Below are 27,991 nucleotides of genomic sequence, written 5' to 3'. Positions count from 1 at the left end.
CTGGCAGAGCCCAAAGGCGGTCACCTGATTCAAAGGCGCGAAATTTAACTTTCTCTTTCTTTGTCCCAGCGGAGGAAGCTGCGATGGCGGCCGAAGCGCCCTTGCAGGATTTCTTGGCAGAAGCCACCTGCTCCATCTGCCTGGACTTTTTCCAGGACCCCGTGCTCATCCCCAAGTGCGGCCACAACTTCTGCCGGGGCTGCCTCACCCGCAGTTGGGGGACGTCGGAATCAAAGCCTTCCTGCCCCCAATGCAGACAGACCTTCGCGCCCCGCAGCCTCCTCCCCATCAGGCACCTGGCGCGGATGGCTGAAGTGGCCGGGCGATGCGGAGGTCCTTGGGGCGAGGAAGGAGGGAGCCTCTGCCCGAAGCACCGGGAGCCCCTCAAGCTCTTCTGTAAGGACCACCAGACCCCCATCTGCTTGGTCCAAAGAGCACGAGGGCCACTCGGTGATCCCTGCGGAGGAGGCTTTCCAGGAATACCAGGTAGGAGTCAGCCAGGAGGAATCCCTGCGGAGGGGAATCCAGTGCCAGCCCTCGCAGTCTTTTTACTAGTTTACTTGCTTCCTCCTGCTTCATCCCACCCCTTATCTCCCTGCCTGCAATTTTTTAAAAACAGGTTGACATCCTTGTTGTCACTGATCAAAATTCAGATGCTTGTCAACTGTCATATTATGTTGTCCTGGGCTCTTGTGATCACTTGTTGCCACCTTCTGATAAGCAAAGTCAATGGAGAAGCCAGATTTGCTTAATAGCTGTGTGACTAACCTGACAACTGCAGTGATTCACTTAACAACATTCGGAAGAAAGGTTGTAAAATGAGACAAAACTTCACTTCACTGTCTTGCTTAGCAACAGAAATTGCCTGTAGGGCGAAATAGGCTCCCTTTGCCAGCTCCCTTTCCACATTTGCTCTAGAGCAAAATTGTCATGGAGTCCTCCAAAATCTTGAGTGCAGACCCCGAAAACCACTCCTGCTGGATCAGCCCAAACTTTCATTTCTCAGTGATGCTTCTGGATGACTGCAACCAGGAGACTCAGGCAGCTCACTTTAATGCCCGTGCAGGTAGTCCTCGACTTAGAACCGTTTGTTTAGTGACTGTTCAAAGTTACGATGACAATGAAAAAAGTGACATAATGTTTTTTACCCTTATGATCATTGCAGGCATTCCATGGTCACATGATCAAAATTTGGACGTTTGCCAACTGTCATGTATTTATGATGATTGAATATACTGTGTCTTCTAACTGGGTCTTCCCTCTGATGTCATTCTTTACAGAAAAGAAACTCAAAACTTATATTTTCTCTTCAGATCAAGGTGGAGGATTGCCTGAAGGCTCAGAAGGAGCAGAAAGAAAAAATAGCTACATACAAAAGAGACACAGAGCAAACTGTGCAGGAGATGCTTGTAAGTATTGATCCAAGGATGAGGAGCTTCTGAGCTAATAGGAAGGAGAACCCCATCCGTCATCTTTGATAATAGGCAGCCTGTTTGTAAGTACAAGTTCTGACTGAAATTAATTCAAAGTTAAAGACTGTGTGAGGCACAGAACTTGGTCTTAACCTGGGGACTAAGATGTCACCGTTGGCTGAATGAGTCTCAGTTGGGTTAAGTGCCCCTATCCCATGAGCTGTGTTTTATGCAATAGGTTTGGCTTGCTTAATAAATTAATGCAAACCGTATTTCATCCTATTGAAAAAATTGTGAACACAAACATTTTTCTGTCTACTGTTTTGGAATCCCTGATTGCCAAGAAAATTTTCAAAAGAGGTCATTAAAATAGAACCTTTAAAAAAAGTTTTAAAAAAACCCTTTCCCCCCTACGCTTTTTAATATCAAATGGGTTTTTTGTCTCCTTCGGATATTCTCCCACCTCATTTCTGGATTGGGGGTACCCACTTTTTTGGTAGGTCTTGCTTTCCAAGAGAGGGAGGTGAGCAACGGCTGTAAGGAGCTCTCCCAAAACCAAATTAGGTTTTTCTTTTTTAACGTTTTTAAAGTATTTTTATATTTTTAATTCATTTTTAATCTATTTTTATTTATACTGGACTTTTACAAAGCACATATAGTGTGGCTACTGTTTGTTTTAGACATATTTTAACAACACTACAACCTGCATTCCTGGCTTAGGCTACTCCTGTGACTTCTCCTTGCAAGGCCTGAAATTCGGATTACCGGACTTGTTGACAAACCTCAGTGGAGGCCCCTAACCTCGGAGGGGATTTTGAGCTGTTTGTTTTTGGAACGAGTACAGTAAGGAACTGGCTGGCTGCAGACACTCCCGGTAGGCCTGCTTTTAATGAAACTCTATCAGCTTTTTAGTCTCTTTCTCCCACATATTTCCCTTGTGAAATAATTTAAACAATTTAAACAATTCTGAAAATAGATGATAGCAAAGAAGTGGGAGTAAAAGACAAGCCGTTGTTTGGAAAGGAGATTGGTTTTTACCTCTGTGGTGCCTCGGCTGAGACCATCATTAAGGCCTACCTTAACTACGATTGCTGAGGGAGGATAAATTGTTGCGATATTTAATTTCGCTGGGAGATACTGGATCAACTATCTACCAGAATGGGAAAGAAAAGTAAGAGGCAGAGAGCTTGCTCTCTCTCCCCAAAATCTATGACGGAACTTAATTACTCCAAGCCTCTTAAACAGCTTAAATTGGATGACTTTATGGAGAGGTGTAATCCAGAACCCCAATCTGAACTTCAAACTTTGTCTCTGTCGACTGTATCATTGGGAGGGGGAGATACAGAAGGGGAGTTTTCTTCCCGGATTTCAGATTCAAACTCCCCTGCTAGAATGGGTGATTTTTCAAGCTCTATCCCCTCTCCTACTCCTAGCTGCTTAAAAGAAGTTCCGACATATTCAGACCTCAGAGAGATGGTCTGTACTCAGAGTATGTTAACTGCGCACACAGTAGATTCAATATATGACTTACTGACATCGATCAAAAGAGACATCGAGAGGATCTTCCAATTCTTAAATGGCCCTCACTCTGCAGCTAAGGAGGGTGAGATTGCACACCGTCCTGAGGCACGGAGAGAGTGGGAGGGTGTAAGACCTCAACCCAAACAACAAAGCATTGCAAGTGCTGATGCTAACCCTCATCAAGGAAGAAGGTTGTTAAAGAAACAAATCGCTTTAAGGATAAGGAAAATCCCATGCAATAGAGGACGATGGACTTCAAAGGAAAGGATAACCCTCTCACTTGCACAGCTATTGAAATCTGATCCTTTATTAATAGATCTACTCAGATATGAAAAACTTCCCCAGCATAGCAATTGTGTCCGACTAATACTCCATTTTGACAGCAATACTATACCGAACGCTGTAATGAAAAGAAAAGGATCCCTGCTCAGATTTGAAGTCATTCCTACAAGAGTCTTCTCAAGTGGGCCCATTAAACCGCTTTTACAAGGACTTAACCAAACATCAAAAATGGTACCAAGAACCACGCTGCTACCTCCAGGGTCTTTCCTCCAGAATCCGGAGAAACTATGGAGGCAGGTCAGATCAGGGAGGTCCCACATATGAAGGCAAGCACCGACAAACCAGAGGATGCTATAATCAGCGAATTTGTCTCCTTGTCTCCAAAGGAGCAAAGGTCGATGTTAATTGAATTTGATTTATTAAGATCTTCGCTAGCACAAGCGTGTAGTTCAACGAGAAGGCTATCCAAGTCGGAAGAATGGGGAAAGCATGTGCAGACAAGGCCTAAAGTCGTTAAGTCCGTCCAGCGGGATAGAAGGGAAGGCAAAAGTCTTTTCAAAGAAACAAAGACCATGAACGTAGCGGCAGAAGTTCACCCTCCCCCAACAGTGCAACTGCCCTCACCTGTCTCATCTTCCTTAAGAACGGAGGAGGTACTTCCGCAACAAACAGAGGCCACTTTTGACTCCTTTGGCACTCCAGAGAAGGCGGTGGTAGTAATTCCGGACCCCCCCACCAGAAGGGTGGAGGAAGAGACACAAGGAGTAGTGCCTCGGGGTGACTGACTAAACAACAAATGGCCAACAACTAGGGTATCTTATATCCCTAGCCTTTCCCTCCTGTCCTGGAATATAGCGGGCTGGAAAGGCATTGCAAACCGGATGGATTTTATAAAATTGATTTCAACACATCATCTCATCCTCCTTCAAGAAACCTGGCTGACTACTAATGATCCACAGATCAGTTTACCGGGTTTTGCCTCATGGCATAAACCGGCAGGCAAAGTCAATTTAAGAGGGAGGGCAATTGGGGGCTTAACCACGTTGGTCAAAAGGGATACGGGATGGAAGGGTGAAGAAATTTCTTTAGATCCTCAATTCCAATATATTCTGCCTATTAGATGTACATTCAGGGGGATGGACTTAATCTTAATTAATGTATATATCGCTCCATTTTCATTCCACCTTTTAGGAAGGGATTTGTGGGATGAATTAGATTCAGTATTAGCTACCTTAAAGGGACGCTTTCCCCAAGCAAAAATTATATTAGCTGGAGATACTAATGCAAGACTAGGTCCCTCAATGAAGAGCTATGCTAACCGAGGCCTGGTACCAATTGGTTACTTATATAATGAGTTCACTTGGTCCTCAATGGACAAGAGGACCAATAAATATGCCCAGAGGTTAATTTCCCTGCTGTTTATGAATGATATGCAAGTACTTAGTGGCTCGAGTGATGGCTATATATATCCCTATACTTTCTCGTCCAACAAAACCTCAACCTCTATCGATTATATCTGCACTTCCTCTAGTTTAGTACACCATTTTTCAGAAGTAAGAGCTATATTTAGAGAGGAAAGTGACCACTTTCCCATCACGGCTCTGGTTTCACTCTCTTCAGAAGTTAGGCCTCATTCAAGAGAGGAAATTGACACCTTAGCAAACGCCCGGGTTTATAACTATAAAAGGCTATATTGGCACAGACTTGATGTCAAATCTGTCACCACTTATTTGGGCTCAGACGAAGCCAGACACCTAGCAAGGGAAATCTCCCAATCTAAGCCCGGAGACAACACCCCAATGCCAGTTTATACAGAGCTAACTTCTACTCTTAGGAACTTAATGATCCAGAACGATAGAAAAGTAGATGGGGTCTCTAGAAAGTGGTTTGATGATGATTGCCATAACTTGAGGTCAAATCTAAGAGCCGCAGTTAAGAAAGTTAACCGATCCAGACAGGATGGTGATTATTCAAATATGGTTCAACTCAGGAGAGCATACAAATCCCTACTGAAAAACAAGAAAAGTAGCTATAACACCAGGATGTGGAAAGAGGTAGAAATGGCAGCAAAATCCCAATTCCCTACGATCTTTTGGCATAAGATAGCCGGTATATTAAAACAACGTTCCCCATTTATGGACACTGATATATCAGCAGTAAAATGGGAGAAGCACTATCTTGCTTTATTTGATGGTAACAATACAACAAATGTCTTGCAATTGGATATCCTCCAGCAAGAATTAAGGAAATGTCCGGAATGGACACCAGTTACCCCTACCGAAGTTAAGCATATAATTCAATCCTTAAAAGCCGGGAAGGCCCCTGGAGAGGACTTGTTGCCTCCTGAACTCTTTAGGTCCAACATTGATTTTTGGGTACCGGTGCTGGTAGCACTGTTTACTTATATCGATAAAGTAGGGATAATCCCTGAAGGGTGGAGGTTAGCTATAGTTTTTCCAATTTTTAAGAAAGGTGACAGAGCTGCCCCATCCAACTATCGACCCATCAGTCTTCTTAATATAATTTCAAAAATGTATACGAAACATCTCCTAAATAAAATAGAGGACTGGTGCTTGGATAAGGAAATTCTGGCAAATGAGCAGGCAGGTTTTAGATCAGGTAGGTCTACCATAGACAATTGTTTTGTCCTTTCCCACTTAATTAATAAATACAAGACCCAGGGGAAAAAGCTGTATACTGCCTTTATTGACCTTACTGCTGCTTTTGATTCTATAGATAGGAACCACTTGTGGAGGAAACTACAAGTTATGGGGATGGACCCCAGACTTATTTTGTTGATCAGGATTCTCTATACTAATACGGCAATTAGAGTCAGATATGCAGCAAATGGGGCCTCAACAAACAGCATACCGACAACTAGAGGAGTGAGGCAGGGCTGCCTGCTGGGCCCTACTCTTTTTAACCTTTATATAAATGATATCCCAGCACAGCTGGATGATCTTCTGACGCACAGCCCCCAAATAGGCTCTAGATTTATTAACGTATTAATGTATGCCGATGACTTAGTGTTGTTTTCTAGAACCCAAATAGGAATGAAGAGACTTCTTGACAAGCTCACACGTTACTGTACTGCAAGCCACTTGACTATAAATGTAGCTAAATCAAAAGTTTTAGTCTTTGGCAATAAGAATAAAAAGCACAATTGGCAGATTAATGACACAAAAATTGAGCAAGTTACCCAATATACTTATCTTGGAATTGTTTTTTCCAGTGCAGGAGGTTGGACTCCGCACCATCAACACCTTTCTCAAAAGGTCAGAGCAGGAGCAAGCCTTGTATCCAAATTAAGTAAACGAATCCAACCAACCTCCATCTTACCTCTTCGTAAAGTCTTTCAGGCTAAACTTGTCCCGATCATGCTCTATGGTGCTGAAATTTGGGGTCTTACAGAGGCCCCCATATTAGAGAGAACTCAAAATAATTTGTTAAGGAGGATGCTTGGGGTAAACAATTCCACTTCAGCTGCAGCCGTCAGAGCTGAATTGGGACATTTCTCACTGTACACCTATACAATCACTAGGGTGGTAGCCTACTGGCTAAAAATGACCCAGATGGATGCCAGCAGACTCCCCAAAATATGTCTAGAGGAACAGCAGATTTCAAATCCTCAAAGGTATTCCTGGCTAACCCGGCTGTCAGAAATATTGAACCGATATGGCGTAGGGTTCCCGTTGTGTGACACACTGAACCAAGTTAAACAACGGATTAAAGATATACATGGGCAAATGGACATGGCAACCCTTTCAACTAATCATTCCCTTAAACTGCTGACAACAGTTAAAACAACTTTCACTCTGGAAAAGTATTTACATTTAGAAATGCCATCAGTGGAGAGACAGTTATTTGTTAAGTTTAGATTCGAACTTCTAGATACAAACGTTAGATTCGGCCGTTATCGGAAAATCCCGTATGACAAAAGAATATGCATATGTGGGGTAAACGTCGTGGAGGACACGGCGCATATAATATTCGAATGTAGTCTCTATCAAGAAGTAAGAAAACAATATCTGTCCCCAATTATAAATAAATTTCCCCACTGGAATATAAGCCAAAAACTAGCATTTCTGTTGAGGGCTGACTCTCCTCCCCTGGTAAGAGCGATCACTCGATATCTTAAAAAAATGACAGCAATACGAGCCAGTTATATCAAAAAACATTTTATCGATTGTAAGGAAGATGAGCTCAGTTAGAGAGGAGCTATCCTATTTGGGTTATCTAGTCTTGGCTATTGAAAATTGATATTGTAAAATTTTAACGTCATCTATCATATATTTTTAAATTGCTATTTTTGTAACCGTTTTCCCTTTTTCCCTTTTTCTTTTCTGTTTTGTTTGAAAAGGCCTTCGGGCTATTCAATAAACTATACACACTCCATTTCTGGATTCTTCAAGGAATCTGTTTAATTATTATAACAATAAAAATAAAAGTAAAAATAATTAAGTAAAACAATTAAAATAAAATAATGTCTTTTGTCTTTCTTGTTCTAGAACCTTATCAAAAAAGTGAAAAAAAATGTAGTGGCTGAATTCAGAGAGCTACAACTCTGGTTAGAAGGACAGGAGAAGCTTCTGTTGACTAAAATGGAAGAAACGGAGAAGGATATTATGGCAAGAAAGGAGAAGGGTTTGGCCAAGCACATGGAGGAACTGGGCTCTCTTGACCATCTCATCCAGGAGATAGAAGAGAAGCTTCAGCAGCCAGCCAGCAAACTCTTACAGGTCAGTCAGGAAGTTGAGATCATAGAATCCTAGGGCTGGAAGGGACCTTGGAGGTCTTCTGGTCCAATCTTCTACCCAAGGCAGGAGACCTCATAACCATCCCCGAAAAATGGTTGTCCAAACTCTTATTGGAATCCTTCAGTGATGGAGCACCCAGAACTCTGGGAGGGAAGCTGTTCCACTGATAAATATTTCTCACTGTCAGGAAATTCTTCCTTATTTTAGCTTGCATCTCCAGATGAGCTTCCACCCCTTTTCCCTATGAGAGCCCTTCAAGTGTTGGAAGATGGCTGTTGTGTCTCCCCTAAGCCTCTTCTTCCTTAATCTGAGCATACCGAGTTCCCTTAGCCATTCATTATATGGTTTGGCTTCCTGGCCTCTTACCATCTTCATTGCTCCTCTCTGCATTCTTTAGCCTCTCCATAGAATACTCTTTTTGACTCTTTCCTTTTTTTTTCTTTCATAAATTTAATCAAAATTATAATAGTGAAAAGTACCAATGGAAATAAAGAAAATAGGGAAATGGAGAAGGAAAAGAATGGGAAAATGTGTAGGATAAAGGAAAAAGAAAAAAAAGTCTCTCAACTTTTTTTCTGCACAGTAAAATACAAGATAAAATTACAGCCTCAACGTTTTAATTTTGCATATTTAGTAAGTATTATCCATGTCTATAGAAACAGATTAGTCTAATAAGCAAAACCAAGCATCAAGAATTCATATTTTTCTATCTCGAGCACAAAGTTTAGAAGCAGCTTCCAAGAAGCAGCAGTTTAGAAACAACAGGTTATATCGAATTAAAGCAGTAAATTTTTTCATTTTTTCTAGCTCCACTTTTCCCATCTATTTTTCTCTTGTGGGGATTGATATATATGTCCATGTCTGCATGTAGGATTCTGGCTGCATTCGGTCAAGTTGAAAATCTTTTTTTCAACTCTTCATTTAGTAAACTTTTTGACACTTTCTATGGAAAGGAAACTGGAAGGTATGAAGACTACAGGTAGTCCTTGACATATCAACATACTTGGGCTCGAAATTTCTGTTGCTGAGGGAAACAGTTGTTAAGTGAATTTTGCCCCATTTTATGACCTTTCTTGCCGCTGTTGTTAAGTGAATCTCTCCAGTGGTTAAGTTAATAACACGTTTGTTAAATGAATCTGGCTTCTGCATTGACTTTGCTTGTCAGAAGGTCACTAATGGTGATAACATGACCCCAGGACGCTGCAACCGTCATAAATATGAATCGGTTTCCAAGTGGCTGAATTTTGATCATGTGACCATGGGGATGCTGCAAGAGTCTTTTTTTTTTTTTTAAAAAAAAGTTTATTTATAACACAGTAAAACAACATAAGACATACAACACTTATATACAAGACTCTTTTTACAGCTTTTTCATAGTGGTCCTTCCTTATTATTTACTATTTCCACAAATTTTACTTCATCTCATTCCAAATTACTATCTGTCCCCATCATTTCATTTACAATATATTTCTCTTTTTCATTTCAATCACTAAATTGTATTTTACCAATTTTTCCCATTATTTTTGGACATTTCTTGATCTCCCCCTTATTTTTCTTCTTCATTTTTCCTTTCCTCCAACCACTCATACCATCTATACCAAATTTTATAGTATTCTGTATCCTCTTTTTCTGCAAGAGCCTTAAGAGTGAAAATGATCGTAAAGAATTTTTTTCAGTGCTGTGGTAACTTCGAACGGTCACTAAATGAACTGTTTAGTCAGGGACTACTTGTAATGGCTAATATTAGGGATACATAATGTAATTCAGAAAAAGCAGGAATTCAAAGTGCTGATCACTTTCCCTATATTCTTCACGATTTTAAGAATGCCTGCTTAGGGTTCCTATCCCTTATTAGGGGATGTGGTGGTGGGTGTTCTTTGTAGGGTCTCCCCCTCCCCTTAAATCTCCAGGCCAAGGAGAAATCCAACACTGATCAGCTTCTCCAAAGTATTATCACCACTTGGATTTTCCAAAGTGCCTTCATTCTGGAAGCATAAATGCAGGGGATTTTTTTTATCCTATCGATGCACTATTTTGTTTTTCAAATAGTCTTTTCTTTCTGCTATCATGTTTTATATATAAATATATATCTTCTGTAATTGTGTTGGATTCAACCGGGGTCTAATTTTTCTTAGACAAGAAAGTAAAAACAATACCACTCTAAAATAGGGGGGGGGAATAGCAACGGTTTTTTTAAAAAAAATGGAAGTATTTTATATGTCTGTTAGTGTCTGGTTGTCCAGACGTTTCACTCATGTATTTTGTGACTGTAAGAATTTAATTTTCTGCCTAGGAAATGGCTCCTTTCAGTGCTTTGTCTCTTTATTTTTTAGGACATTGGAAGCATCTTGAAGAAGTAAGTAAATCCACCCTTTTTCTTTACAGACTCAGAGATCAGCAGCTCTGCCAGCAGTTTTCCTATTTTGGAAAGGTCTTTCTTTATTTCGCAGTATTTTATTGTAAAGACAACGTACTGTATTTCAGGGCTTTTTAGACCTTTCCTCAGACAACCTCAACACAATATAATTAGCAATATTTGATATGATCAATTATTATGTTGGTTGCACTCTCAGCCAGAGGTTTAGACTGAATTTGCCTTTTTATCCATTTATTGAGTTCTTCCCAAGAAGAGACAGATGTTTGATGGTCTTAAAAATATCATTGTAGGATGTAAGCTGTTCCAAGTAATGCAACTATCATAAATACACACTGGTTCCCAAGCACCCGAATTGTGAGTACAGGGACACTGTGACAGATGTTAAGTGGGAAAATGGTTGTAAGTAAGTTTTTGGAGAGCTATTGTAACTGGTTGCTAACAAATAGTCATAAATTGAAGGTTACTTGTAACTGAATTTGTCTCTATTAAATTACATTGCATTAGTTTAATCCAGTGGTTCCCAAACTTTTTCAGTCCACCGCCCCCTTGGTGCTACAAACTCATCCTCAGTGCCCCCCACCCCTACCCCGTATAAATAGCATTGTTCGGAATAGCGGTTTGTATGACCCACTAAGGAAGATAGTAACAGTAAAATACAAAACTGTAACAATTAATTGCACATTTATTCAAAATCCAATTTAAAAATCTTTTGTTAATTCAACAAAATTGTTGAACATGATCCAGTGATGCCAGGTTTTCGAAGTCTGATAATCATTTATCAAGAACCTTAGCAACTACTAACTTAGTAAACTCAGTAAAATTTAGTAACTACTTCACTGTTCAGTAAATTCTTAATGTGATGGATGGGCTTGATGAAGTGATACCAGTTTCCCAATGTCTGGTTTTAAGTCACTTAGCGGGAGTCTTAAATCACCACGTTCAGTAATCTGGACTCGATTTCTCTGCTTGGAGAGAAGTTGGATGACCACACTGAAACCACGTTCCACCAAATATGATGTTGGAAATGAAACAAGGAGCTTCTTAACCACTGTCCATAGTGCAGGATAGCGATCAGAAATTTCCTTCTGTAATCAAAACTCTTGGTACGATTTCTTAAACTTTGGCTTCAGCTCAATGTCATTTTGCAACTCTATTAGTTGATCTTCCACTACCCCATCTTCCTCAGTATCTGAAAATGGATTTATCACCCAATCTGGAATTTCCATCAAAAGAAGATCCTGATATTGCTCAGACATATCTTTATGTAACATGTCCAAATGGTCACAAAAAACTTGCAGATCATCATCATGCGGCCGTGTGGGTGGTTATGGGCGCAACTCGTTGTGCCCACGTGACACCCCTCCTGTGCGAGCTGCACTGGCTCCCAGTGGTCTTCCGGGTGCGATTCAAGGTGTTGGTTACCACCTTTAAAGCGCTCCATGGCATAGGACCCGGGTACCTTCGAGACCGTCTTCTGCCACCAATAGCCTCCCACCTGCCAGTCCGCTCCCACAGAGAGGGTCTCCTCAGGGTGCCATCGCCAAGTTATGTCGGCTGGTGACACCCAGGGGGAGGGCCTTCTCTGTGGGAGCCCCAGCCCTGTGGAATGAACTGCCCCCGGAAATACGTAAGATCTCCGACCTCAGTGTGTTTCGCTGCGCACTGAAGACCCTGTTGTTCCGCCAGGCCGGGCTATCAACATAATAATTTTAAATTGGGGTATTTTAAATTTCTGGGGTTTTAAATTGAGCCAAATTTATTTAATTATTTTAAATTTTAATCGTTGTTTTGTCTTGTGTTTTTAAATAGGCTGTACACCGCCCTGAGTCCTTCGGGAGAAGGGCGGTATGGAAATATTATTATTATTATTATTATTATTATTATTATTATTATTATTATTATTATTATTATTATTATTATTATTATTATTATTATTATTATTTAATCTTTAGTGAGATTCACAGCCTTTGAGGCTGGTTAATAGCTCAGCAGCTCGAGTCCTAACCAAGGACCTAGGAACTGTTAAGGTATCGTCGGAGGATGTAAGCTGTTCCGAGTAAGGTGGGTTTTTGTAGAGTCAAAATGTTCAAGTCCGGCAAATTTAGAATTTCTAAATAGCGGGGTAGCCCTTTGGGTATTGCTCCAAGGGCTCCAATTACAATCGGGACAACACACGATTTCTTTTTCCACAGTCGCTCAACTTCAATTTGCAAATCTCGGTACTTTGTGATTTTTTCTTGCTGCTTATCTTCAATCCGTGCATCACCAGGTATTGCAATGTCAATGAACCATACTTTTTTCTTTTCAACTATTGTTATGTCAGGTGTGTTGTGGACCAAGTGCCTGTCAGTCTGAATCCTAAAGTCCCACAAGATCTTGAGTTTCTCATTCTCTAAAACTTTCTCAACCTGATGTTCCCAGTGGTTTTTGCTGTACTCAAATCCAAACTTCTGGCACAATTTCCAGTGAATGATCTTAGCAACACGGTCATGGCATTGTAGGTAGTCAGTTTGTGAAATTTTGCTGCACCCACTGATCAGGTGGTCGACTGTCTCATCTTTCTCATTGCAGAGGTGGCATTTGCTGTTGGTGGTAACATGTTGAATTTTTGCCTTCATGCAGTTTGTGGCTAGGGCTTGTTCTTGAGCTGCCAAAATAAAGCTTTCTGTTTCTTTTTTCAGTACTCCTGATCTTAACCAGTTCCAAGTTAGTTTCTGGTCAGCTTTGCCTTCAATACTTTTCAAGTATTGGCCATGCAGAGCTTTGTGTTTCCAATTTTCAACTCGCTGCTCAATTACTTCTTTCTTATATTCTGCTTTTGTTTTAGTTGTCTTTAAAAGGCCTCCTTTATTTACTTCCTTAATCATTGGTTCTTCACTTTTCTGGATGTAATCATTCAAGCTGCATTTTTCTTCTTCCACAGTCTGCTTTACTTGTAGGAGTCCTCGACCACCCTCTGCTCTTGGTAAATATAATCGGTCAACATCACTTTTAGGGTGCAAGGCATGATTCATTGTCATAAGCTTCCTTGTTTTTCTGTCCAAATTGTCTAACTCCATCTGGGTCCAGTCAATTATCCCTGCAGAGTATCTAATCACAGGTATAGCCCAGGTATTTATGGCTTTTATGATGTTTCCTCCACTCAATTTGGACATTAATATCTTACGAATTCACCGAATGTACTTGACTGAAGTTAATTCCTTGACTTTAATATGCATTAAGTCAGAGGCTTCTAAAATCCCCAAGTACTTGTAGCCTTCTTCTGATTTTACTGCCTTTATCATTTCTTCATTCTCTAGTTCTATTCCATCCTCTTCTATGATTTTGTCTGCTTTGGTTGCTATTGTTGCACATTTGTCAATTCCAAACTGCATACCAATGTCTTGGCTGAATTCTTTTGTGTTTTCAATTATTATTATTATTATTATTATTATTATTATTATTATTATTATTATTATTATTATTATTATTATTATTATTATTATTATTATTATTATTATTATTATTGTAGCCCACCTTTCTCTTCTAGCTCGGACAAGCTTGGAAATTGGTATAGCTCGCGATGGCCTATATTGCGCTTGAATAGAGTTAACTTTGAAATAAACGTGGAGATGACAGATTTGGCCTTAATAAGATTGACCTCATTTCCTTGCAACTGCAAATTCCCTTCATTGAACTTTGCAAACAGTTCTGATAAATAAGCAATGTCATGCTTGATCTCTTTGAGTTCATCACTAAAGTAATGACTGATGGCCATCGAATGTCTTCACCTCTGCACATTCTCAAAGATTTCTGAGACCAGTGTTGAATACTTAATTTCAGTAGTCACCAATCCCAGTCTTAAAATGAGTTTAGAATCGGTGGGAGTCACTGCTAACGATGAACTCCTAGCTACTGATAATGAGTCCAGTCCTGCCTTTCTTTTCCTTCTGTCCACGTTTTGCAAGTACTTTTTCCAGGCATATGTTTTATTCTACCGGATACAAACCATTATTGTTAGGGAAAAAATGGGTCTTCCAAGCAATTTTAAAAGACACTGTCAGAATGACTCTGCTCTCAGCCCCACTTGTGGCTCCTTGAAAAGCACCCCCCACACACTCCAACACCTGAGGAGACAGGGGTGTCTAGAATTAAAACGTGGTTCAAATCCCTAGTATAGTCCTTCTGCGTGAGAAGGGGGTTGCTAGATGACCTCCAAGGTCCCTTCCAACTCTTACTGATACTGGCCCTGGCTTTCCTGGCGGAACAGCGGCAGTGGCAACGACAGCAGCAACAGCCCCCCCCCACAGCAGCCCACCTGGATCCTCAGCAGGGGGGTGGCAGGCCTGGCTGGCCGCTTACTAGCCACCCCGGGAAGGCCTCTAATGATATCGGGGTCTGCGGCAAAACTCCCGATTTCTCCAAATGCCTCTTTCTTACCGTTGTACAGGGATGGGCTGCGGTGCGGAAACTTCAAAAGTTCTTGCGCCACCACCTGCAGCGCTTGCTTGGAGCTGGTTTGGAAAGGGGAAAAACGCAGCTGAATTAAGCAAGACACCCCCCCCCCCAGATCCCTCCAAACGGGTCTCCCTTCGGTAGCCTCCCTGCTGAAAAGCTTTCCTGCTTCTCTTCTACCTTCATTCTGTTACCGGCTCTGCACCCAGGTAGCGGCCGGTGGCCCCGGGTAGCAGTGTCTTGTTGGTCTTGGGGGGGATGGAGAGCCAGTAACAGTATGCAGGTAGAGAAGCGGGAAATGCTTTTGGCACCCCCAGCTCATTCGCTGCAAGAAAGAGCGGGCGCTCGGAAGAGCGGGCTCCGTTTGGGTGGGTGATCACTGTTGGGTCGCGTAGTTCAGTGGGGAGGCTACCGAAGGGTGACCAGTTTGGAGGGATCTGGGGGGGGGGGTGTCCTGCCTAATTTGGCTGCATTTTTTCTCTTCCCAAACCAGCCAGTCAGGCAGGCCTGCCCCCCCCACCCCACGTGGCAGTTTACCTTGATCCTGGGAAGCATGGCACTGGCGGTGGCCAGCCAGGCCTGCTTTCCTCCCCAGGCCTCCCCCCTCCCCCACAGCCCTCCTCCTTCCTGGGCAGCACGTCACTGGTGGCAGCAGCCAGCCAGGCATGCCGCCCCCCAGGCCCTCCCCCCATCCGCGGCAGCCCACCTGCAACTTACCAAAAGTTAGGAAGGCAACGGCAGTCAAGCGGGCGAGGAGCGGAGCAGCTGGACCTGGGCCGAGTGGTTCGGGCAACCAGTGACCGATAGCAAGCAAGGAGAGCAATAAGAGAGCATCCAAGAGTTCAGCCTCACACGCGTGGTAAGAGGAGCTGCCCAGTGGCATGCGCGACCCGGGAAACACACTTTCAGTTTCTGATGCACACATGTGCACTGGCCAGCTAGTCTGATGATCTGAGCTTTGGGTTGTGAACCCCCATTGCCTCTTAGCGCCCCCCTGCTGCCCCCGTTGCCTCTTAGCACCCCTAATTCATCCCGCCCACTTTGGGAACCACTGGTTTAATCTATGAATATCAGTTTGAGTGTTATATCCATCTTCTAATTGTTTATCTACCTCACCCATATTAGTTATCAGTCATTTGGTCAGATACAATCCTGTCAGTGTATAAGAAATTATGAGCTGGGATAGCCATAACAACAAGTCAGCCAATGGGAACTGTTTGGTGACTAAGAAACAGGATCTATTGTGAGCCATGGGAGATGGCTCGGAGCCTGGGCGGGGCTTAGCTTGACTGATCTGTATATATATAAGAGTTACTTTGTCCTTGCAATATAGCTTCTGTGTTTCTGAGTTCTGGTTATTCTGGTCCTGGCTTCTACTGCATGGGTATTGTATACATGCATCATGCTCTATATTATTGTATATAAAGAAGTTTCTTCTATAAATGAATCCTGCTGAATTATTTACTTGTGTGCTGGTTGGATTGCTGCAAACTCTGACAAATCCATTGTTTTGGCCAAGAGATTCACAAGAATTTTGAAGAGTAGGGAGCCCAAAACTGGAACTCAGTTGCCTCTACTAGATCTCTTGTTTAACTTGATGAAGGTGGATGAGTGCAGTTCTGGGTCAGGATCCACTGAGTCGCACATGGTGCCTATATTTGAATAGCTAGCCAGAGAATTGACTGAAGCCTGGGAAACAGGGCCCTTGTCAGTCAACAGCAGTGCTGATTTCCCACCATCTTACCAGGTACTTAGGATCTGAGGACAGGGCAACACAAGAAAACGACAATCAATGACTTAATAGCTGTCCTTCAACACCCCACTTAACAACTAAAAGCCAGACACAACCAGGCACCACATAAATACAAGGCATGGAACAGCCCAATGCACACATTCTGGAGAGAGTGTTCCAATATTTGAGGGTCTGTCACAGAGAGAAGGGGGTCAACCTGTTTTGCAAAGCACCTGAAGGCCAGGCAAGGAATAATGGATGGAAACTGATCAAGGAGAGATTCAACTTAGAAATAAGGAGAAATTTTCTGACTGAGGACAATCAACCAATGAAACAGCTTCCCTCCAGAAGTAGTGGGAGCTTCATCACTGGACGTTTTCAAGAAGAGGCCGGACTGCCATCTGTCAGAAACAATGTGGGGTCTCCTGCTTGGGTGGTTGGGGGGGATGCTGGACTAGATGACCTACAAGGTCCCTTCCAACTCTGTTGTTCTGCTATTTTGTCTTGCCAGATACCAGGCAAAGGAAACATATGAAAATCCGGTGGATTTACTTCTAGGGCCAAAGTGGACAATAATCTGGGATTACAGTGATATGACTGAGCTTCTGAAAAGCACCATGAAAAAACTGAGAGGTAAAAAACAGCCGCTGGGGTTTTACACTGGATGAGATTTTGAGCATCCAAGAGAGATTCTAGGTCAGTGTCACATGGATCAAAGAGGGACCGATTTCAGGATCAGTGTCTCAGTTAGGATTGTAAATGGAGACTACCTGTAGTCTTCGTAGCCCAAATCAGTGGTGGGTTCCTACCGGTTCGCTCTGGATCTTGCGAACTGGTAGTAGCGGTGGCGGGAGGCTCCGCCCACCCACCTGGACATCATCACAGACACTCTGCGCACGCACGCACATTGTGAACCGGTAGCGAAGGGAAGTGGAACCCACCCCTGGCCCAAATCCATATGCCCTGATCACTGGGGAAGCAGAATAAGTTTCCACAAAGTATAATGGAATATATGCAGGTAGTTCTTGACTTATGACCTCCGTTGAGCTGTAAATTTCTGTTGCTAAGCAAGGCAGTTGATAAGTAACCAGTGCCCCATTTTACAAACTTTTTTGCCACATTTATTCAGAAAATGACGGCACTTAAGTGAATCACAGTTGATAAATGAATCTGGATTCATGCATTGATTTTGCGTGTCAGAAGCTCCCCAGGAAGGTTGAAGATGACAATCCCAGAATCATAGGATGCTGCAACCATCGTAAATACAAGCTGGTTCCCAAGGGCCCAAATTTTGATCACGGGACTGGGGAGGCTGCAACAGTCCTAAGTGTGAGAACCGATCATAAAGCTCCTTTGTCAGTGCTGCTATAACGTCACTAAAAAAATAGTTGTAAATTGAGGACTACCTGTATATGGAATTTATTTATTTATTTTTATTATTTATTAGTCCAATTTATATGCCGCCCTTCTCCGTAGACTCAGGGCGGCTTACAGTGCATTATAGCAATAGCCTGCATACTTTTTGTCTATACCTGCTTATTAGGGCTTTGCCCCCCCCCAAGCGGTGTTGTTCTATACAAAGTTGGCTTATTGGCCCCACAATCCGGGTCCTCAATTTACCTACCTCGAAAGGATGGAAGGCTGAGTCAACCTTGAGCCTGGTGAGATTTGAACTTGCACTAATTGTAGGCAGCTGGCAGTTAAGTGCTAGAACTTAATAGCACTTTAGTCCGCTGCACCACTGAGGTGCATATATAGTAGAATATATTTATACCTGATGGAATATATATAGCCACCAATGACATTCTGGCTTGTAGCTTTCTCTATTCCTTATTTCCTGATCTGAGGCCAAGGAAAGCAAGCCAGGGAATCTGAGGGAGGCCCTTCTGTTGCTCCAATTCCAGGGATGAGATGCTGAATTCCTCCCTTTTCTTCCCCAGATACTCTGGAACGTGGACTTCAAGTACAGGAAGGTAAATATGAGTTATAGGAATTGGAATTCCTTGCTATTTTAAGCTCTGATGCAGTAACGTGAAGAGAAACATAATAGATCAAAAAGAAAAATATAGGATTAATTACTATATAAGACTATGATCATCCAGTAAACTTTAATGATTATATGATTTATGAACTATTACTTGCCATTTATATGTACAATATTAGCTAATGCAGTGGAGAAAAATTCCTTGTGTGACTGATCACATTTGGCCAAATAAAGCGGTTGTTCGGTTCTGTTCTGTTCTGTTCTGTTCTGCCTCTTGCTCTGCCTGATCTTCTGGAAGAGATGGAGCGCTATGAAGTGTTTGAAGGACTTGGCCATTGTGAGACTTGTGGACTTCAGTTCCCAGAATTCCCCATCCAGGATGGCAAAGCTGGATGGTAATCAGCGGAGTGGCAGCCACATGGGAGACTTGAGACTAGAGGAATTGACCAGTGGAGCCAAGAGACGAAGAGCTGAGGGGAGGAGCCAAAAGCTGTACAGGTAGTCAACGTATCCTGAAGGTGTGCAGCTTAGTGGCAGCTGAAGGGGAGGCAGATGGACTGGAAGATGGCGAAGGCAACCTAAGTGAATGGAAGGAGAAGGCCAGAGGAGCCCTGAACAGGCCGGCAGTTAACAGAGGATGGGACTAAGACAGTGGGAGAGCCTGAGTGCTTGGAGAAAAGGGAGCAGAGGGACCTGGACAATAGCAGCCCCATCAGCCATTGGAATTCTGTTAGTTGAAGTCTACAAGTCTTACAGTTCCCAAAGTTGGAGGACTCTTGACCAGGCAATGCTGAGGTGTTGTTTAAAAGAACAATGAGTCTTCCAGTCCTGGGGGGGGGGAGGTGTTTGGAAGCTGAACTCCATTCACACAAGAGGGTTAAACTCTTGGGGGTGAAGACACAAACCAGGCCTGCAGCTGAAGCTCTTGTTTTTTTCCTTCCTTCTCTTCCCCCTTACAGAGAATGTAACTCTGGATCCAGACACAGCTCATCTTGACCGCCTTGAAGTCTCGGAAGATCGAAAAAGTGTCAAAAGAGTTAAGCCAGTTAAAGGAAAATATCTTGCCTCAGACCCCATGAGATTTGTACATTATCCTTGTGTCCTTGGCTGTCAGAAGTTCTCCACAGGGAGACATTTCTGGGAAGTTTTTGTAGGAGGTACAGGAGGATGGGGTGTAGGGGTTGCCAGTAGGCGAATGAATTTAACAAATCTTGATGAGGAGATTAGGCACTGGAGTTTTGGGAAATGGGAAGGGAAATACACAGCCGTATCTCCATCAAAATGCTCTAAACTGGTCCTGACTGAGGAGCCCAGGAGGATCCGCATCTCTCTCAACTGCGAAGGGGGACAAGTGAGCTTTTTTGATGCCAGCAGAGCAACTCTGATCTATACATTCTCTGACGCTTCCTTGGTTGGAGAGACCCTTCTGCCCTGTTTCTTTTTGAGCGAGGGCAGCTGTCTGACACTCCCCTAAAAGAAGGGACCTCCATAAACAAAAATCCCTATTTGCCAAGCAGGGATCTCCGAAAGCCTTTAAAGCAGAGATTCCTTAGCTTTTTGCTACTTCAGCTTCCTTTATTGTTCTATGCCACCCTGGTCAGTCAATCAGTCCTTATAAAGGAATAACCTGATCAGCATTTCTATTTGTCTGGATAAAAAAAAAAAAATGAAGTGTCCTAGGATCTTTTTCGGCTTTAGCACCATGTGTTCAGGTGCATCAGTATTAAAGATACCTTACAGCTAAGCCTGTCAATCATGATTTTATACGTCTGTCATAGCTCTTCATCCCATTTATGGATCATGCTTGTTTGTTTCATGTTAGTTGCAATCAATGATTGTGTAGGTGTCCATAACTCAGTATATTCTATAATCATCCCCTTCTTTTTTTCTTTCCTTCCCCCTTTTTTCCTCCCGTTTCCTTTTAACACATAATTGTCATAATCCAAGGAACCCTAGCAGGGCTTCAGCAAGTATTACACTCGATATAAGCTTTATAGCCTCACAGGTATAGGAGGAGGAAGATGTGTTGGATATGTTTGCCACCTTGAGTTATTTGTAAAAATAATAAAGGCGAGATAAAAATAAATAAGGGGAGTGAAACTTAACTGATATGGTGACTTTGAATGCTGACAGCAGATCTCTGGAACCCCTCAAAGCATCTAAAGAACTGAAGATTGACAAGCTGCTCTTGGCAAAGGAGCAAATGAGGAATCCTAATGAAGATACCTAATACAGGTAGTCCTGGACTTACAATTGAGCCCCAAATTTCTGCTCCCAAGTGAGACAGCAGTTAAGTGAACTTTGCCCCATTTTAACTCTCACGGGGGAAGAAGGGAATGAAAAGGAGGAGGTTTTGGCAGGAAGAAGGAGGGGAGCAGTGGATAGAGAGAGAGGGCGAGAGGGATAGGTGGGTCTCTTTGGGGGCAAACCTGAGGGAGAAGGGAGAGAAGGGAAGTGGAGCCTCCTGGCTCACCTGGCCTCCACCCCACCAAGTGAGGGGGGAAGCGACACATGAGGACGGGTTGAGGAAAAGGAGAGAAAGGAGTGGGGGGAAAGGAGGGAAAAGTGTGTGAGGAAGGAGGAGGAGGAAGGAGATGGAGAGAAAGGGAGGCAGGCAGGGGAATCACGGGAGGAGCAGAGGCAGTGGCAGGAGAGACCAGCAAGCAGGAGGGGGCGGGGGAGAGAGGAGAGAGAGGGAGAACTGGCTGAATAGCCATCTGACCCCCACCCAACCATGTGAGGGAGCTGAGTGGAGTGGCAGCCACAAGGAATGGACTGTACCAGGGGAAGGCGCCTGGATGGTTGCAAAAGAAGGCAAGGGGAATCTATCACATGACTCGGGGACCCTGCAACCGTCATAAATATGAGCCAATAGCCAAGCGACTGAATTTTGATCAAGTAATCATGAGGATGCTGCAATGGTCATAAGTGTGAAACACTCTCATAAAGCACTTTTTAATGTCTATATACATTAAAAATGAGAAATGTTAAAATGCTTATTATTTGACTTCACATATGTCAAATTGGGAGCCACTGATCTAGCCCAACAGACTATCGAAAGGGATGGGGATTACGGCCAGGGTGTCCCAAGGCATGTCAACAAACTCAAGATGGCAGCCAGCTCCGCCTTTTCCCTATATGTAAATAAGGGGTGGGGCTTCCCTCCCTTAGGTCTTTGTTGATTCCCTCTAGGGTTGTTTCTGAGTTGCATCTCCGAACTTCTGGGGAATATTTAAAAGAGATTTAGATGTGAATGTTGTGTAAATTAGGTCCCAGCCCTAAACCTGTTTAGTAGTAGTACTGTAGTTGCAGTCATATTCATGGTTCCTTCCTTCCTTCCTTCCTTCCTTCCTTCCTTCCTTCCTTCCTTCCTTCCTTCCTTCCTTCCTTCCTTCCTTCCTCCCTCCCTCCCTCCCTCCCTCCCTCCCTCCCTCCCTCCCTTCCTTCCTTCCTTCCTTCCTTCCTTCCTTCCTTCCTTCCTTCCTTCCTTCCTTCCTTCCAAAGGTCTTCACCTGTTGCCAAAATGAGGCCACTGTGGCTGCCAATTAAGGGACTCTGGGGAGGTCATTCCATAAACGAGGTGCCACCAACAAAAAGCCAAGATAAATGAGGGGGCTCGGGACTCTGTATGTCCCCTCAGAGACCCTGTTGTGATTAAAGAAGCATCCTCAAAAAGCCCTTGAACAAAGGACAAAGGTGTATAAGATGTTCTCCACCCACCAGATCCCCCCAACCCTTCCCTATGGCTCCCCCCGTCCTAAGTTGGCCTGAGACTCCTAATGCCTCTTTCTATCCACCTTTTGCCTTAAGAGGCATTTCATTGGTCAAACGTGAAGATTTCCATTCAGCAAATGATCCTATCCCACATTCTACATATTCCATATTCTACATCTACAAGATAGTCTTCTCTGTCTCCCTTCCACAGAGTGATCCAGGCTGCCTCCTCGGGTTGACTTTTGCCCAATTTTCCAGCTTTTCCTGATCCGTTTCCTGATTGGATGGCTGGGAAGGGGGCAGTCCAGGCAGTTCTTTCTCTGAAGGATATTCCAATTAAAAGTGACTGAAAAGAGTTTAATTTCCCCTTTATCTCTGAGACAACCCATCAATTGCAGCATTAGTTTTGGGCTTTTATCAAGGGCTTCTTACTGTCTCTTTCAGTCCAAGTTTACTCCCTCTGGTCCCATAAATGTTTCCTTCTTCCTATTAAAAAATAAAAGAATTTCCCCTTTAACAAGCTGGTTGGATCCATAATAATTGTTTGGCAATCTGTACAATGGATGTTTCTTTCTCCCCGGGATTTTTCAAAATCTTTCCCTTTAGCAAGTGGGGTGGGTGGGTGGGGGGAACCGATGTCCTTTTTATAATTTGCAGACTTCAACTCCAAAAACTCCTGAGCCAGCTGGCTCACAAATTCTGGAAGTCAATCAATCAATCAATCAATCAGAATAGAACTGGAAGGGGGCCTTGGAGGTTTTCTAGTCTAGCCCCCTGCTCAAACGCTTCTCCTCTTCTCCTCCTGCACATTCTTGTATCCCGGTTGCCGCGGTCTCAGGCCAGCCGCCATGGCCGCCATTCCACCGTCGCAGGCGCAGAGGGCAAGCCTCCGGCCCCAGGAACCTGCCCGTTCCTCTCGGCCGTCCGAGGTGTCCCTCTCTATCCCCCTGTCCCTACAGGACAGGGTAGGTCCAAAGACCTACCGGCGGGGGCTTGGCAGACGGGTAGACTTGTGATCAGTCGATCCCAAATGCTGACTGTGAATGGTGGTAGCTTTATGGTAGAAGGCCAGAGAAAGGCAGGATATGCAGTGGTGACAGCATGGGAAGTTGGAGAAGTCAACCCATTACCAGTAAACATTTCTGCCCAACTGGCTGAACTGGTCACTCTAAATAGAGCCTTACAGCTGGCTGTGGGACAAACATTAATAGCAAATATACCTTTGGAGCCTTGCGTGCCCACGGAGCCTTATGGAAGGAAAGAGGATTATTAAATGCAAGAGAATCAACTGTTAAATATAGCCCACAAATTTTAAAATTATTGGAGGCTGCTTGGCAAACAAAACAAGTAGCAGTCTTACATGTCAAGGGACATTCTAAGATTCCCTTTTACACAAAAGGAAATTGGGCTGCAGATGGAGCTGCTAAGGAAGCCTCCCTACCACACTTAGAATGAACAGCCTACCTCATTCCTATTTCTCCCTACCCACTTCTCCACTCTCTTGGACTCCCAAGGGTAGGACATGGGCCACATCAGTTGGAGGCAGGGAGAGGAAGGATGGGTGGTGGAAGGTAGAGGGCAGACCTATTCTACCAAATACACCTCAGAGGATTCATTTATAACAAATACATGCCAGCACACAATGGGGGGTCAAAGGGACTGGTAGACTAAGTGACATGCTGTGTAGTAGACAAGGGTCTCTATTCCGCAGCCTCCCAAGCTGTAGCAGTTTGTCTGATCTATGCCAGAAATAATCCAAAAGTAGCCAGGCGCCCACCCCTTAGGAGTCCAACTTAAAGGCAACTACCCAGGGACAATTTGGGAAATAGACTTCACTGAATTACCTAGAAAGCAAGCTTTTGAGTATGTTGCGGGACTAGAATGTACCTTCACAGGATGGCCTGAGGCTTTTGCTTGCAGGACTAATAGAGAACATGAAGTAGTAAACGTCCTACTGGAAGAAATCATTCCTGGGTTTGGGCTGCCAAATAGTATATCCTTTGATTGTGACCCATATTTCACAGCTAAGGTTTGTGTGAACAGTTAAACATCACTCGGAAGCTTTACTCAGTCTACCACCTGGCAAGTAGTCCTATGGCAGAAAAAGGTAATGATTTTTTTAAAAAAAACAGCTAACTCACTTATGCCAGGAGGCTCACCTATCCTCATCGCAAACTTTGACACTCATGTTGTTAGGGCTGCATATTGCACCTCGACAGCGAATGGGCTTCAGCCTCTTTTGAGGCCCTTTTTGGGCGACCACATCCCTCCCTAAAGGCAGAGGAGAGGTCCATCCCACTGGTGGGTGAACTTACCTTGTACCAATATGTAACTCAACTCGCTGGGGTTATGAGTTTTCTTTCCCGTTATCTGCAGGAAAATCAATACCCTGGACTAGATCATCCAGTACATCCATTTCAGCCTACAGACTGGGTGCTTGTAAAGACATGGGGATTAACAACCTCCTTGGATCAGAAGTGGAAGGGACTGTTTCAAGTGCTTCTGACCACCCATGTGGCACTAAAAGTGGAAGGCCTGGCATCTTGGACAGATCACTTCCAGAGTGATGAAATGCCCACCATCTGATTCTTGGACTGCGCAGCCTGTGACTTCCTCAGTAGAAGAACTGGGACTTAAGTTATTGTTCTGGAAACAAAAGCCTCCGGAACAATCATTGCGTGAGAGGAGAACTACCATCTCCCATAGGTCTTCTCTCAATTAGGAAATTTCCCCAAAAGGTATTTGTAGCTCCCCACACTAGAATTAGGAGAGTTAGCCAATTATTACCACTAGCTGATTGGGGTGTGTGTATGTGAAGGCTAAGATATTAAGCCAAGTAGACTTAACTACTGTCAGGATGAGACCATATGATTTGTTATGTAACTGTGCTCCTCCCTCCCACCTATATTATGCCCACTTTACCTGAAAGGAAGATTAGAAACCAGAGGGACCTTGAATAATCCAGATAGTACCTGAAAAACTATCAACCCCTTTCTTTGTTCAGTGGGCTCTGGACCCTCTATAATGCCAGCTACAAGAGCCTTGGTGGCGCAGTGGACTAAAGTGCTGTTAAATAGCACTTAGCTGCCCGCTGCCTGCAATTACTGCGAGTTTAAATCTCACCAGGCTCAAGGTTGACTCAGCCTTCCATCCTTCCGAGGTAGGTAAAATGAGGACCCGGATTGTGGGGGCAATAAACTGACTTTGTATAAAAAAGAACACCGCTTAGGAGGGGCCAAAAGCCCTACTAAGCAGGTATATACAAAAGTATGAAGGCTATTGCTTAACGTATTGCAAGCCGCCCTGAGTCTCCGGAGAAGGGCGGCATATAAATCGAACCAATAAATAAATAAATAAATAAATAAATAAATAAATAAATAAATAAATAAATAAATAAATAAATAAATAAATGTATGGTATACAGGCAGTGGAGGAAATCAATGCTGTGTGCAGATTCTGGACAAATCAGAGGAATTCCACAGCCGAACTACACACATCACAAAGATAGCTGCAACTCCTCCCCCCACCCCCCATGGACAAATGGAAAGGCTGGTGGCACTGATTGACAGGATGGTTGCCTGATTCCAACTGGTTAAGAACCGAATAATGACCCTGGCAGGCATAGTCATTGTTCTCTAAATCACCTGTTGTGCATTACAATGCCTTCTGCTTTGCCTTTCCACCTGTAAGCAAGCTATGGGGTCTCCCAGTACAGGGATATTGATGTTGGGTGAATCTTGGAAAATTAAATAGTTTTCAGATTCAAAGGGGGGGGGATGATGGGCTGTCTGCTAAAATAAAGCCAGGTTTTGCACACACTTGAAAGTAAATCAGGAAGCCTGTAATTGTGGAGTCTGTCTGGCAAGAACAAAGGCTGCTGATTCACAGGAAATATGCATGTGTAAAGCTTATAACAATTCTGGGTAGTTAGAAAGCTTATACAAGTAACTAGAGTTAGGCAAATTACAGACCTCAGCTAAAAGTTAGGAATAGAGATGGCCTGCAGCAAATCAAAGAGGTATTAGATAACTCCTGGGGCATTCATTAGCCAAGGCTTAGGAATAGGGACAGCTAGAGACCAATAGAACAAATTGTAGAATTATTACTAAAATGTTTATTAGATGATATTTCTTACTATCCCGCCTTGTCCCGCCTTCTTCTTTAGTGAAAATGTATAAAGCTTTCTTCATCCTTTGTTCTGGGCTCTCTTGGCATTTTGGCCAGGAGCCCTTTTCCTTGGGGTACCGCAATAAAAAGCAATCAAAACCTGCATCTCGTGTCTGACGTCCTTCATTGGCCTCGGCACCAGGCTCAGACCCCAATTGGGGACAACAATTAGTTAGGAACAGAATTGTTACCTAAGAGTGTCCATTAGTGTAAAAAAAAGGATGCTACAGCAAGATATAGAGAAATGTTTTCAGTGATTTTACTAGTTAGAATACAGACTTTAAAAAATTAGATAGGATTTTGCTATACAGTACTTCTCTTTAACACACTAGATGATAAAATTTTAAACTTCCTAGGTTGAAGGTTTTCCTGCAACATAAATATGGGATATTAAAAAGGGATTTAGACGTGAATGTTATGGAAATTTGGTATCTATAGTTTCCAGGCCCTAAATCTGTTTAGTAGCATCATAGTAGCCTCAGTCATATTAGTGATTCCTTCCTTCCTTCCTTCCTTCCTTCCTTCCTTCCTTCCTTCCTTCCTTCCCCTCCGTCCTTCCCTCCCTCCCAACACAGAAGGGTTTTCACCTGGTGCCAAAATGAGGCCACTGTGGGTGCCAACTGAGGGTCTCTGGGGAGGACATTCCATAAATGAGGTGCCACCTCTGAAATGGCAAGATAAAGGAAGGGGCTTGGGAGTGTCCATGTCCCCTTGGGGAGCCCATTGTGACTAAGGAAGCCTCCCCCAAAAGCCCTTGAATAAATGGCCTATAAGATGTTCTCCACCCACCAGAATCCCTCCCCCTCTTAGGTTGGCCTGAGACTCCTAATGGCTCTTTCTATCCATCTTTTGCCTTAAGGGAGCTCATTGGTCAAACTTGAAGATTTCCATCCAGCAAATGATCCCATTCCACATTGTATATATTGCATAATCCACAAGGTAGTCTTTTCCCAATTTTGGAACTTTTCCTGATCCATTTCCTGATTGGCTGGCTGGGAAAGGGACAGTCCAGGCAGGTCTTCCTTTGCCAGATATTCATATTAGAAGTTAGGGGAAGGATTATAATTTCTACATTCTCCTTTATCTGTGAGACATCCTATCGATTGCAGCATTGGCTTTGGGGTTTTATCAAGGGTTTCTCCCAGTTTCTGCCATGCCAACTTTACTCCATTCCGTTTCTGTCCCATAAACGTTTCGTTCTTCCCATTTTTTAAAGAAGCATTTCCCCCTTTAACAAGTGGCTGGCTGAATAATAATTGGTGGTGAATCAGCCCCATGGATGTTTCTTTCTCCCCAGGATTTTTCAATATCTTTCCCTTTAGCAGGATACTTGCATCAGTAATTGACTGGGGGGGTCTGTCGCAAAAATATTTGCTTCTCCCCAGATTTTAAAAAGCAGCACTTTTTCGTGCGGCTGTTGATAAAAATAGGATCACCAACATGATCGCACACCTCCAATGAGGGATATGAAGGAGAAGGAAGAGGAGGGGGAGGAGGAAGGAAGGAAGGAAGGAAGGAAGGAAGGAAGGAAGGAAGGAAGGAAGGAGAAGAAGAAGAAGAAGAAGAAGAAGAAGAAGAAGAAGAAGAAGAAGAAGAAGAAGAAGAAGAAGA

The 27,991-nt window shown here is 43.3% G+C and overlaps 1 pseudogene across 1 annotated transcript; it reads left to right on the top strand.

Moving 5' to 3' along the window:
• The first annotated feature begins 79 nt into the window (after window positions 1-79).
• LOC148115706 (E3 ubiquitin-protein ligase TRIM11-like) lies at window positions 80-20,604 on the top strand (annotated as a pseudogene). The gene is made up of 6 exons (XR_015731997.1): window positions 80-420; window positions 2,200-2,255; window positions 7,724-7,984; window positions 17,139-17,148; window positions 18,456-18,488; window positions 19,459-20,604. The product of XR_015731997.1 is annotated as an E3 ubiquitin-protein ligase TRIM11-like (transcript).
• Window positions 20,605-27,991: the final 7,387 nt, after the last annotated feature.

The sequence above is a fragment of the Pantherophis guttatus genome, chromosome 2 (genome assembly GCF_059756535.1).
Source record: "Pantherophis guttatus breed Tessera chromosome 2, ASM5975653v1, whole genome shotgun sequence".
NCBI classification, from domain to species: Eukaryota; Metazoa; Chordata; class Lepidosauria; order Squamata; family Colubridae; genus Pantherophis; species Pantherophis guttatus.
Note: the sequence above shows the minus strand (reverse complement) of the source record. Positions and strands in the feature narration are given on the sequence as shown.